This window comes from Centroberyx gerrardi, chromosome 15 (genome assembly GCF_048128805.1).
Source record: "Centroberyx gerrardi isolate f3 chromosome 15, fCenGer3.hap1.cur.20231027, whole genome shotgun sequence".
Classification (NCBI taxonomy): Eukaryota; Metazoa; Chordata; class Actinopteri; order Beryciformes; family Berycidae; genus Centroberyx; species Centroberyx gerrardi.
In genome coordinates this window covers 27,134,828-27,149,076 of record NC_136011.1, presented here as the reverse complement: position 1 = coordinate 27,149,076, position 14,249 = coordinate 27,134,828, and positions in this window count along the sequence as shown.

Sequence of the window (14,249 nt, the reverse complement as noted above, 5' to 3'; positions counted from 1 at the left end):
AAAGTTATAGTATTTTCAAAAATCCCTCCTTTTCTCCAGTCACTTTCAGGCTAACTCCAGGAAACGCATCACACCTGGACTCGGTCCTGATTGGCTCCCTCACCAAAGAATGACTGAAATCCATCCAATCAGGGTCCAGTTTGCAGCATTTGAACTGGCGAGCCTCCACTGTGACGACTTAGTCTTCACATTCATTCAGTTTAACTCATTCAATTCAACCTTAACTACTGTACATTTATTTCCAAAACATCATAAAGAACATTAGTCTTATCCTGAGCCATAGTATATCTGAAAACAAATCACGGAAACTGAATAATATGGAACCTTTAATCTCCCATAATCCTCTCTGTATGCAAATTAGTTTGGGGTTCTTTGTTTATTAGTTTGCATGGACTGCTGCCATACAGTGGTGCATGGGGATAAATATAGCTGAATCTTTTTTAATCTTTTTGACATTCATTCAATTTAACTAATTCAATTCAGCTTCTAACTAAACTACACTACCAGCCAAACGTTTGGCCTCACCTGACTGAATGTTCTATGTTTCTCATTCTCTTAAAGCCATTTTGATCTAAAGGCTTCTGCTTAAATGCTTGAAATTAGTTTCTTAGACAAATATAAATAGTGAAGTTGATCCTATGTATGAATTTCTTTCCAAAGCCTTTTGCCTTTCCATCAAGGCAAAGGGCGGCTGCTTTAAAGAATCTAAAATATAAGATAGTTTTGATTTAACACTTTTTTGGTCGCTGCATAATTCCATTTGTGTTAGTGTAGATGTTTGCAAAACATCATGAAGAGCATTAGTCTTATCCTGAACCACAGCATATCTGAAAAACTGAATAATATGGGAGCTTCAACCTTTCTTTAACCGGGCGTGTGAGTGAAAAAGAAGCAGATCTTTTCTTGGAGGAATATTATGAGACAGAATAATACTGAATCTGACTGTGAGTCACTGGATGACGTGTTCGCCCTGCTAACTGCCAGGGATTATATGTTGTGAGAGACAAACCTGTCATTAACCCCGAGGGCACAGCAGCTCTGGCTCAGCACCAGACTTCACAGAGCAAATTTAAAACTCTTCATTTGTTTCTTTCCAACATTATCTTCACGGTTGAATCGCATCAAAATTAAAAAAAAAGTCTATTTTGGTATAAGTGTTGTTTTTTAATGTTTGGTGAGAAGGCAAAATGACAGGCTTTAAAGCGTTTACAGGCTTCCATTCTGTATTTGTGAGCGATGTAAAGTAACTGAAGTGCAGCCAGCTTGCTGTGCGGCGTTAAGTTTGAGCGCCGTTGCCCTTTTGCCCTCGCAGCCTCGTGCGTGATATTTGTCACACTTACATGTCACAATTACTCCCAAAAAAAAAAGCCACAGGATACGTAGTAAGAAAGGGAAGATAAGAAGATAATGTCCCTTTGACTGCGAACCAGCCCAGAGCAGGAAAACACTGATATGATCATTTCATTTCCAAAACGCTGTGAATTCATTCATTTTGGGGGGGAAAAAAAGACGCATGAAAATGACCTTAAGTTTGTTATTTAATATCTGTAAAATATAGAGAATCCAGTGTGTAAAAGTGCTATCATTGCATCAACCAAGGACTTAAGTTACCAACTATCTTTTAACAATAGCGGCATTTGTTTTAATTTGGCACTATCAAGCAGGCTTTTTAATAGTATGGTGTCACTTTTTCAAATGGTGGTTTGTCTTTTTTGGTGTATCTATCTATCTATCTATCTATCTATCTATCAACCTTTGTAGTACAGATCTTTAGCTGCTGGATAGAAAGATGTGGCCTCAGCAGCCATTTTGACATGGCAGGCCTCATCTGCATCCAAACAGTATTTGTGCAGCACTTTTCTTAACAAAGCACACTGCTGTAAATGAAAAGTTCTGTGTATTGTCACTCGTATCTTGAAAATGTCAACTTTTCTGGAACTGGAGCCCTATTTGCACGGGACTGACATCACCTGGGGACGTCCAGTGATTCCTAGTAACTGCAGACATTGTTTTGATTTTAATCCTGTGCAAATCTGCCACGTCTGCCATTTGCAAAGTAAAAATTCCCTACCAATACCTACCGTATTTTGTTGAAAACAGCTATCTGTGTAATTGTATCATCTGTAAATTGTGTTGGGTGCAAAATTTCTTCTTCTTCTTCTAAATGGGCAATTCCTATCTTCCTCCTGTCATGTAAAATGGAGGCAGCAGTGGAATCTACAGAGGAAGGGTTTGAATGCATTTTCAGCTCAAACTTCAAGATTTTCTTTGCTAAATGAGGAAGTCGTGAGTTGTAAAATCTTGACCTTATGCAGTTCTATCTGGTGCATCGGTGTATTTCATTGTCCTGTGTGAATGCGTTTCACGAAACACAAAGGTTGGGAGGTTATTAATTACATGAAGTCCCCACATAATGCTAGTCCCATGTGACTGTTACATTCAGGCTATGGCGCCCGTTCTCGGACGGAAACCCTGGACCACGATGTACTATAAAATATACTTTATTGGAAAAGCTCATCAATACAGACAGGCCGGGACTACGGATCTCCCTGACTCGCCTCTCCAGTCCTATAGGAACCAGAGAGAAACCACACCTTCCCCCATTCCGGCAGCCTTTATCAGTTCCCCACAGGTGCAACATATCAACCTAATAAGAGATTGGAAAACATACATGTAACCATACATTTAACTACTGACAACAATAATAACAACCCCCCCCCCACACACACACACACACACACACACACACACTCTCCAAAAGCATAGCAATAACTTATTTAACTTCACCGATCAGAATGAATTGATGAATTAACGTTAGCAACAGAATCAAGAATGCAAATGAATTGAACATGTATTGGCCAATACAAGTGTTAAATAAAGTTACACTTCCCCATTATGTAATATCCACATCTCATTTAGGCCAGACTGTATTAGGTGGGTTTAACCACACATGAGTGTTGGTGCGTATGTGTGTGTGTGCATGTTTCCACCCCACCTCCTCTACACCTCCACGGCTATAAGCCCGTGAAGGTTTCCCTTCACATTTCCCATCCCGTCAGCTATCTCAGAACCTGGGTGACCAGATAAATAATCAGCCACCACATTAGATGCCCCTGATCGATGCCTGATCTCAAACTGATAGGGCTGAAGGGACAAATACCACCTAGTGATACGCTCATTTGAGTCCTTCATTTGTAGTAACCACCACAATGCACGGTGATCCGTCTCCACCAGGAAGGTGGAGACGGTAGGTAGTAAGGGAGGCTATAAGCCTCCCTTACTACCTACCTATAGCAGTCTTTTTTTGGGGGGACCATGTAAGTTTGAGTTTATCCAATGGGAGGGATTCATAAGGATTTTCTAAACCCATAGAAGACCATGTCATCTTTCAGTTGAAGTTAAAATATAAAAATCATAAACTGGAGTTGGAGGTTTTCACATAACAGTTCACTCAGTGTTGGCCTGCATTTATTTTAAACCACAAAACCCAAACTATACAGTCAGATCCTGTACAAACCTGCACAGTTGAATCTCTCTGTTCTCTTGAATTGACTAAAACCATGGCTGATTTTCAGTCTGCCACACAACAAAGCAGAAATGTTGTGAAAATACTGAGGAAATCATTGTAGCAGTAAATGTTTTGTTTGTGAAATGAAACGGCAGAATTTCCCATTAGAGGAGTTTGTGGGATGTAAACAGGAAGTAAGTGAGCCAGCACAGGAAGTGAATCGGTGAAACAATTCTTCATTTCCAATAACTGCGTGTTGCTTACTGCACTTTACAGTAAGCTGCACGTTCATACACAGACACCTTATGCAATATGTAAATGATTGTTTTGGTGTGGTTTGGTCCAGGTGGCTGATATAGAAATGATTTGTCTGTCTAGATGGAGTCCTTCACACTAATGTCCTGTACTGCATCTGCAACTGTGGTTTGTTTTGGTTTGGGTTAGATTAAGGTTAGGTCTTGATTAGTCTGGTCTAGTTTAGCATGGTTCCTGTTCCAGTTAGGTGTGGGTTAGGTTGTTTTTTGGGTTGGTTTGGTTGTCTTGTTGTTTGGTTTAGTTAAACACGTCCATCCCCCCTGACATGACTGCTCCACTGTTTCAATGTTTCCAATGGTTCCTGTTGGTTAGTCAGTTGTCTGGTTACTTTATTTGGGTTGGCTAGTTGTTTGGTTAGTTGGGGTGGTTTGGGTGGTTGGTTAATTTATTTGGGTTTGATTAGTTGGCTGTCTGGCTGGCTGGTTGGTTTGGAATGGGTGATTATTTGGGTTGGGTGGTTGAGTTAGTTTATTAGGGTTACAGCTAGGGTTGGGTTGGTTGGCTGGTTGATTTATTTGGGCTGGGTTGGTTGGTTGGCTGGCTGACTAACTGGTTGGGATGGTTGATTATTTGGGTTGGGTTGGTTGGTTGGCTGGCTGACTAACTGGTTGGGATGGTTGATTATTTGGGTTGGGTTTGTTGGCTGGCTGGCTGGTTGATTAGTTAAGTTGGATTGGTTGATTTGGATGGCTGATTATTTAGCTTGGTTTGTTGGTTGGTTGATGGTTGATGGTTGGATTCGTTTATTTCGGTTGACTGACTGAGATAACATAAGATAAGATAAGATAAGATAAGATAGCACTTTATTGATTCCCTTGGGTAAATTCAGGTGCCACAGCAGCAATTGTCGGACAATGCCAAGGAAGTCAAGTATGTGTCAAGTATGCTAGCTAGTTAGGGTTAGAGTTAGGGTTAGTTTGCTGGTTGGCTGACTGGTTGTCTGTTTTTGGGTTGGGTTAGTTTATTTCGGCTGAGTTGATTAAGTTTGACTGGTTTGGGTGGGGATGGTTTATTGTGAGGCTGGTTTTAGTTGGATCATTTTGGTGGGGTTGGGTTTGTTTGATTTGGTTGATTTAAATAGCCTTGGAGCGGTTGTTCTGGTGTTATTTGGTTACACTGGTTTGATTTAATCTGCCATGGTTTGTCTCAGCTCTGTTTGGGCCCATTTGCGTGGGACTGTTGTGATTAGTCCCATAGTGCAGTGTGGTTTCCTGAGCATATCAGTTACTCTGGTTTGGATCGGTTTGAGTTGAATCAGTTTTGTCTGGCTGTTCTTTTCTATTTCCCTGGTTTCCTTTGGTGTGGTTTGGTGAAGTTGGTTTGATTTAGTTTGCTTTGGTTCGGTTGAGGTTTGTCCCTCGCTGACTTGGATTTGTTAGGTTGAGATTGGAGCTGTTGGCTTAGTTTGCCTTGATTAGTCTGGTATCGTCTATGAGGTCTGGATCGGTCTGAACTCTGAGCGTTTCCAACATACAGAACTGTATATCTGCTTCGCTGAGGCTGATGTAAGACTGAGCCAACATCTGCAACACAGAGAATGAGCCTGACACTGCAGTGCTGCTCTGATATGGAGATGCTTTGATACGAAGAGAAAAACAGGCACATATATTGTACGTGCATGGATACACACACACACACACACACACACACACACACACACACACACAGCTTCTCTTGCAACTTCTCTCTCTGGGTCAAAAGCCACAGTCTTCTGAAGAGCAGAGAAGGGACAGAAAAGAGGAACTGGCTGTTTTTCTGCAGCGCTCATCAAAGGGACATCAAGTGTGATAGGAATTACTCTAGATTTTAATGGGGGATTATGAATAAAATCTTAATAGGAGAGGACCCGGGTCACATGATGTAAGCTATAGGAAAACATATCAGGCTGACAAGTATGAATATGAATGCGTATATAAAACATGTGCACTACTTTGCTGTAGAGATGCAAATACCCAGCCGTCTCACAAACAAAAACACACAAAACATTTTTTTTGTCTGGCAGTGGGCCACCTGCTGCTTCTCTCTGTGTGTGTGTGTGTGTGTGTGTGTGTGTGTGTGTGTGTGTGTGTGTGTGTGTGTGTGTAGGTGACAGGGTATTTCCAGTTGCACAGGGGGCCTGTTGTTGTAGATGAGGCCCAAGAGAGGAAAAAGGACAAATTCCTTAAAGTGGAGACTCTCCCTCTCTTTCTCTGGCCTTCCCCTTTCCTATTTATATAGATGATCTCTCTCTCTCTCTCTCTCTCTCTCTCTCTCTCTCTCTCTCTCTCTCTCACCAGATGTATGAACAGGTAACTGCAACCCAAACAAATCGGGTGAATCGAAGTTTAAACTCTGATTCCTTATTGATTTCACCTATTAAAGTCACAATGAAATGAAAAATGCTTTTTCACCTTAGCAGCTAATTCTTCATATCATAACGCACACCTATTTAACAATAAATGCCAAAAACCTGACAAAAATATTATTTTCTCGTATTTTTTATATAAAAATCATATTGCTTTTACTTTCTGGAAAACAGTGTGTTTTAGTGGTGACCTCATGCTGTACCAGTAGACGCAAATAAAAATTCCAACCAATAAAACCATCAGAGGGTTTTTTAATAATTCCGCCCCTCTGCCCCCCAGTCATATAAAACCTGCAACTTCACAACTCTCAAAGTGGCAGCATGGTACGGTTTCCTTTTCCTGACACACCATGGTTGGCTGGAATTTACCAAACCAAATTTAACCTCCTGTTTCAACCTGAAATAACGCTGAATTCTGGAAGCAAGCCACCACTGCAACGCCATTTCCTTGTGACTTTTGAAGAGGAGATGGCGATGGCGATGAGTCGGAGGAGACAGGTTAACACTAAAAAGGTCCATCGATATCGGGGGGGGTCTAAGGCTTTGTTCAGACTGCAGGCAAATCCGATTTGTTCCTCAAATCCGATCTTTAGTTCTGACTGTCCACACTGTTATTTGCAAGTGAGCAGGTCGGATTTATGTGTTCAGGCACCGTTAAGCTATCTATCTGCATTGGTTGCCGTGGTAACGATGTCTGCAAATGCAGAAAGGAGACGTACCATCTTTTCCTCCGCACCACAGGACGGTCGAGTCGCGGGACAGAAGTCCTCGTCGCAGCAGCAAACAACATCCCCGACGGTAAGGGCTGTTGTTTACGTCCTCCATTTTGGTTTCTGGCGCTCTGGACGTGACGCCAGCGGCACGCGTCGCGCTGTGGGTGACGTTAAGCGGTTAGAGCGGTCAGACTGAGACGCATCTGTAGAAATCCGATTTAGATCGCATTTCAAACCACATACGAATGTGGCTTAAGTCTGATTTGCAGAAATCGGTTTCCATTTTTTGCTGTTCAGACTTGATAAAATCAATCCGACTCCAATCTGGATATGCCAAAAAATCCGATTTGGGCTGGCAGTCTGAACAGGGCCTAAGAGAAAGCAAAAAAGCAATCAATCAAATGCCACTTTTCCACCGCATGGTACCGGCTCAACTCGACTCGACTCTACTCGCCTTTTTTGGTTTTCCATTGGGCAAGTACCAGGTACCAGGTACCATATTACCTGGTACCTGGTACTTTTTTTGGTAGCACCTCCGTCAAGGTTCAAAGCGAGCTGAGGCGATACGATATGATGACGTGAAAACACTGCAGACTACTGATTGGTCAGAGAGAATCGTCATCATTGCGTATCAATGCTAACGTTAGCTACCAGGTTAGCTTTTTTTTTTCTGAAATAAAATCCGTCTCCTTGCTGTGACTAACAGCCACATACCGAGAATCAAGAACACCATCCCTTCGATATCCTCCATTGTTGCTGTGTGTGTCGCGTTGAAGATGACGTCAAGGCAGTTTCATGCGGCGTCGCTATGACGACCAGTACATTGAGAGGGTACTATCTGCAGTGGAAAACCAAGTGGTACTACCAAAAGCGAGTCGAGGCGAGGCGAGCCGGCACCATGCTGTGGAAAAGCGGCAAAAGTGGGTAAATATAATTCTAACCATCATTTCTTTGTGTCATTTTGAAAATCTAACAAAGCTGTTTTTTTTTTTTTTACAGAAAGTTGGTCTGGACTTTTTGAAAGCTGAGATATTTCAGATATTCTAAGGTTTATAACAGCAGTGCTTTGACAGTGACCTGGACTTTCTAATACTAAAGAAGGCGAGTTAAGCCCTGAGACAACTGAAACCTGGTTTATGTAAAGCAGCACAGCTCAGTATTAGGAAAGTGATGCTGCTGTTTTGTAGAGTGTAATCCCCACGGAAATTCAAATCTGGACTGTGACCTTTGCCCTCTCATCACTCACCACCAATACTATAGAAAAAAGCAGAACTGGCATTAAAAAGTTTACATTATTCTCACACACACACAACCTCTGACTCATACTACACTCACTTCCCCGATGATGCTCTTTTTTCCCCATTAGTTTCTCTTCTGTTGTCCTTATTATTATTTTTGCTTTTCATCTAGATTTTTTTTGTCTCCTTGTGAGTTTTCTCTTTCTGTTCTTGTTGACGTGGCATGAAGTGTTTTGAGGCGGGATGCAACCGCACAAATTTAGCTTCTCCTTTCTTGTTTTTTTGGGGTTTTTTTTTAAATCGTTGTATTTTATCACTGCAGTTTTATCACTTCGCTCCTGTATTTTATCACCAGGCGAAGAAATTTAACTAAACACACACACACATATAAAAGCAGGAGAAGAAGGGCGGAGGAGGAGGAAAACCTCGCAGGGTTCACACTCCCACGGACAGATTCCCATCCAAACCACGCACTTCTAGATCGTCGGTGAACCAAATCTAAACATCTGTTTTGCATTTCTGTAAGCCTGTCACGATGTTAGCCATGTCGGTTTTTACATATTTGGTCGCGTCCGCTGTCAGCAGACAGTAAAATAGTATGATTTGATAACTTTGCCATGCTAACAGCCACGAAGAGAGAGACGGTAGCCGGTTAGTCGAGTCCTGCTGAACCCAGAAGGCCTGTGTGGGTTTTTACTTTGTTTTTTTTTTTTAACTCCAATATGGCGAGCTGCTATATGTAAAGAAACTGAATTTCCCATAAGAGATATTATCTGTCTGTCAGGATGGTTTAACTGCTTGTCACAAGTTGCACTATAATGTATAGGAAGGAAGTGTGTGTCAGTGTGTGTGGGAGTTTGTTTGTTGTCATGGTCACCGGTGCCACAACAGACTCATCACCTGCCATCATTTAATGTGTGTGATGTTGGTTGTGTCTGTTTGCGTGTGTGTGTGTGTGTGTGTGTGTGTATTTCAGTCTGTGAACAAGTGTATGCATGTTTGTCCTTGAAAATGTATGTTTACATTCATTTTGTGTGTATGTGTGTGTGTGTGTGTGTGTGTTTTAAGGATAAAAAGTCAGATTTATAACACTCAGATGATACCCAGTTGATGCCAAAACAGTAATGAACTCAGTGTTCACATTTTCTGTTTGTGTAAATCCGCATTTATGAAAACATACTTAATCTGCATTGTATGATTTTATCACAGATTATGATAGAAAATGATATGATACAGCTCTTTTTTTTACATCACAGAAACCTGGACAAAATCAATGTATCTGGCAAATTTTGGCACAACTTTGGCTTTGATTTGGTTGTTAGCAAAAAAAAAAAAATATGTGCGTGAGAGGACTGAGGCTTCAATTCAGTACACTTCAGTTATCCCTACAGGGCAATGACTTTATTTAGCTACAACCAGCAGTTAGTAGAAGTCACTTTGTCAGTTCCAAAAATTTTAAAAAACTTTACTGTGCATATGCCAATTGGGGACACAGCAATAAAGACTCTCACTTTGAGTTTAGTTTAGGTAAAGCATGACAGAGATCTCTGGTGCAAAGCCAAATTCCAACAGACACGTCTTTGATCCGGCATTTAGACATGGATGGAGCATTTAGCATGGAAGTAGCAATGAAAATTGGCTTCAGGCTGCACTAATGAGCAATAGACTCTGCAAGTCAATATATAGCCTAAAGTAGGCCAACATGGTTTCTGTGCCAGGAGTTCAGTTCCCTGATTGAAGCTGCAGACTGAATCAAATAAACGTGACCTGACGGCCGAGCTGGTCGCAGCTTATCACGAATTACATGCTTGTTAACCTTTATGTATCCAGACTGTCTGATATGTTGTTTTGCTTCCCGTCCTTAAGGCAGGGCGAGGCAGGTTTCATGCCCACACTTTATTTGGATAGTCCCGATTGCTGATACCCAGCTTCCTATCAAGTGACTATAACGTGCTGCTAAGAAGTCTACTGAGTTTCAGGAGATACAAGAGTGTGAGAAGCAATCGAGATAGATATTCAGTGTTTGGGTTCAATCTTGGGGTTAGAATTAGGGTCAGGTTTAGGTTTAGGATTGGGGTTAGGTTTAGGCTAAAGGGTTAGGATACAGTAAATAGGCACATGACATTTTGTGGAACATCTACTTTTTGTCACCTGAGAATCAACATGGCACTCTCCAAATAAAGTGTTAACAGTTTCATTGCAGGTTTTACTGACTGAAAAGTAAAGCGACAGAGGAGAGAACGGCTCACACACAGATTGGAGTTTACTATACACAGACGTTTCTCAGAGGCAGAGCTGCTCTTGAGGCAGAAATAATCTGATTGGTTGAGTTAAACCTCAGTGGGCGGAGCCAAAGAACCACAGTTTTTCAGAGCGCAAGCTAGCTAACTGGCAAACTTAAAGAATATACTGTATATATAAATATAAATAAAAAATGGTATGGTAATTCATGATGTTGGAAGGTCAGCAGCTAGCTAAGTAGCTAACCTAGATAACTTAGTGTGGATAGATTGTGTTTTTTCAGTTAGCAGCTTCCTCCTCTCTTACCTCTTTGTCTTTTTCACTGAGCTTAACTCAACCAATGAGATTATTTCTGACAGTCTGTGTAACTAAGACTTCAATCTGCAGCTCTCTCTCTCTCTCTCTCACACACACACACACACACACACCAGTCAATAGAGGAAGAGAATAGTCTGGGGGTCTCTGACCACAGCATCCTGAAAATGTCTCCTCTCGGTCCCACCAGACACACAGCAGACAGAGCTGTTTCACTGGTTTAGGTGTGTGTGTGTGTGTGTGTGCTCCTCTCGGTCCCACCAGACACACAGCAGACAGAGCTGTTTCACTGGTTTAGGTGTGTGTGTGTGTGTGTGTGTGCGTGTGTGTGTGTGTGTGTGGAGCTGTTGAGAGTGACAGTAAGACAGCTATGTGCACACCTGGTTCCTCCTGTGTTCTCTAGTTTTACAGCGCTCTTTCTCTGTTCTCCGCAAGTATGAGCTTTTCCTCCATGTTTGCTTTGCAGTCATGATTATCCTCAGTGCTGATTGGTCCGCTGGCGGCGACACACAGCGCTCCCAACGCAAAGTAGAAGCAGTTTCTACCACGATCCCCTGAGTGAACAGCTCCCTAAAAAACAATGAAAAGAAGCACACTTAAACACATGCAAAAGGCGTACAAAACATACTGTATGTTGTATGTGGGACGTCCAGAATCTATTATTTCTGAGCCTCTTTTCTTTTGAATATTACCCAGCTTATATCTCCTTTTTCCTTTATAAAAGTCCTTTATAAAGCACTTTGCAAATGCTGCCTTTAGGTAAGTCCTGTATAAATAAGGTTTAGCCTGTTATTAATGGTGTTAGTATGTGAGGCAGAGGGATTTCTGCTGGGAGCTGCTGCCAAACTGGACCAAAACGAAGGGCAACGGTTCATAACAAGTTATCTTTTCTGTCTTAACAGCTTGTTTGAGGGCCAGACGTCAGCGAGAAAACCTGACAGGCCGCGGCTTTAATGCTGCAGAGCCTTTAAGTTTATTATAACAGGGACCTTATATAATAAAAACATAAACCTCCAAGAAGTCTGATGCATTGTACAGAGATAAACCAGCTAAACCACTAATTTTCATCCCCAGTCCCTAGAGGCAGGTGAACAAAGGAACAAAACACATACAGTACACAACAAAATCCTCAAAAATAGGATGAAATATACATAAACTACAGCAAACATTACATGAAATTGCAAGGCGGTGTATATAAAACCAGAGGAAATTTACAACGCTACACACTGATAGTGAGGTCTAATCCGTTCCATTAAAATTCATTTGAAGTGGTTACACTTCTGTGCATGATTGATTTGTTTTTAACCATATTTTTAGCGTTACTAAGAAAGAGTGGAGCTCTGAAGAAAAACAACTCTGCTCTATTAAAGGAGTTTCATACTTTTTGTCCTCTTGTCCTCTAAAGCCACTAAAGGGTTAAAACAGTTGGAGGAATCCACCCAGCCGGACTCTGACTCATACACACGTGTGTGAGTGTGTGTGTGAGAGTGTGTGTGTGTGTGTGAGTGAGTGAGAGAGAGAGAGAGAGAGAGAATGAGAATGTGTGTGTGTTTGTGCTTGTTTGCATGTGTGGGTATGTGTGTGAACAAGTTATGTGCGTATGTGTGGGGGCAATTTATGTGTGTGAGCATGTGTCTGTTAATGAGGTGTGTGTGTGTGTGTGTGTGTGTGTGTGTGTGTGTGTAAAGGATATATAATTATCTGAGGCTGTGTTTGTGCCAAGCTGTGGAAGGCACCGTACTTTCCGTGTCCTGCAGATGAGCACAGATAACACACACACATACACACACACTCTCTCACACACACACATGCATGGAGGATTAGGAGAGAGCGAGCAAGAGAAAGAGAGAGAGCCTGCCACTGACAGAGTTACTCAAATAAAGGACAGATCCTTCTTTCACCCAAATACAGAGAGGGGGGGCAGAGAGACACACACACACACACACTCACACACACACACACAAACAAAAGAAAAAACAGTTTGCTTATTGACTAGCAGCTAACTAGCTAACGCGATTTTCAATTTTTCCGCAAAGCAGTCTGTCTTCTGCAACTAAACAAAGCGACGAGTGGAGTTGAGATTCACTTCTCTGCTCACTATGTAGCATTAGCTTTTAGACGATTTGCATGTGTCTGTTATTTTAGGAAACTTCTAGAAAAGCCGTTATAACGCTGGAGAACGACAGCGTAGAATGAACCGCCTGTTGACAGCAGCAGACTGTCTCATGGCAGGTTTTCACCTCGTTAGATGCAGTTTGAGACTTCGGTCCGAGTTCAGGCTCAGGAAAGTAACTGCTGACATGTTTTCACTGCAGCCTGTGAAGCTGCAGCTAGCTAGCGTAGCTTCTTCCCATTACAGGAGATGGAACAATCCAGCTAGCTAAAATCCTGCCGGGTGGTGTAGCTCGGTAACTAATTTTGTCGTTCATGTAAATAATACTGAATGGATTTTTGTGAAATTAAGCCAAAGAAGATGTGACGCTTCCTACAACATAAGCTATTTCGAAATCAATGCCATATGCTTTTTTAGTTTGCTTATATGAATAAACCTTCCATACGCTGGCAGAGGGTAAAGTCAAACAAAAGGTTGACGGAAATTATGTGAACCTCAGCTCCCTATATTCTTGTAAATGCCTTGGCAACAAAGCAACAACAAATTGTCTTGACCTACCGATAAGGTTTATCTGAATTTAAAAAGAACAAAATTGAGAGTGAAGCAGTTCTCTATGAAGAACCTACAGATCATAAATAGCAGCATGACTATAGATCCCAGGCATTAAGATGCCTCAGATAAAACTGTGATAGATTAGATTTGACACACAGATTTCACATGTAGGAACAACGCATCTTTTTGTGTCTGTTTCTGTCATAAGCTGCATGGGTATTATGTTCTTTTTTATTTTCTTTTTGATGAATAAATAGCCTGGAGTCTGACTTTGAAAACAAGACTCCCCCCTCCCAATACTTGGTGTTAAGAATACAGATAAAGACATGTTATTTACTCAAAATGAAAATGTCAGGAGATTCAATTTGTGATATGGTGATTTTTTTTTATGTTCCTGTAAATAAAACCTCTGTTGATCTGCTTGATGACTGTACATTAAAATTTTTAAAAAATATATATAAAAATCACTCACGCACATCATACAGTAAAGAAATCTCAAGAGGCCGTTTTTATTTAAAAAGATGAAAAATAAGCTTTATTTACATTTGCAGCCCCACACAATTACAAAAGAGTCCATAATTTTACATTTTCAGTGTACAATAATAATAATAATAATAAAAAAAAAAAAAAGATAAAAGACGACATTCTGCTACAAATGTACTGGGTCATTTGAGCCGTTCAGATCAGATTAGTTTGTCTGTTTCTGCGCTCAGTGCAAAACGGGCTTCAACAGATGGATTTCTGTACAGTATTTTCAACCAACGTGAGTTAACCGAGGCGTCTGCAGACTCTGGTTCAGCCAGGGGGGGTCGAGGAGAAAAATAACAACACCGGATAGCAGTGAGTAAAAAGCCTGGTGGGATGAATCTGTGGAAGCATATATGTTGTTGTTGTTTTTTTGTTTTTTACA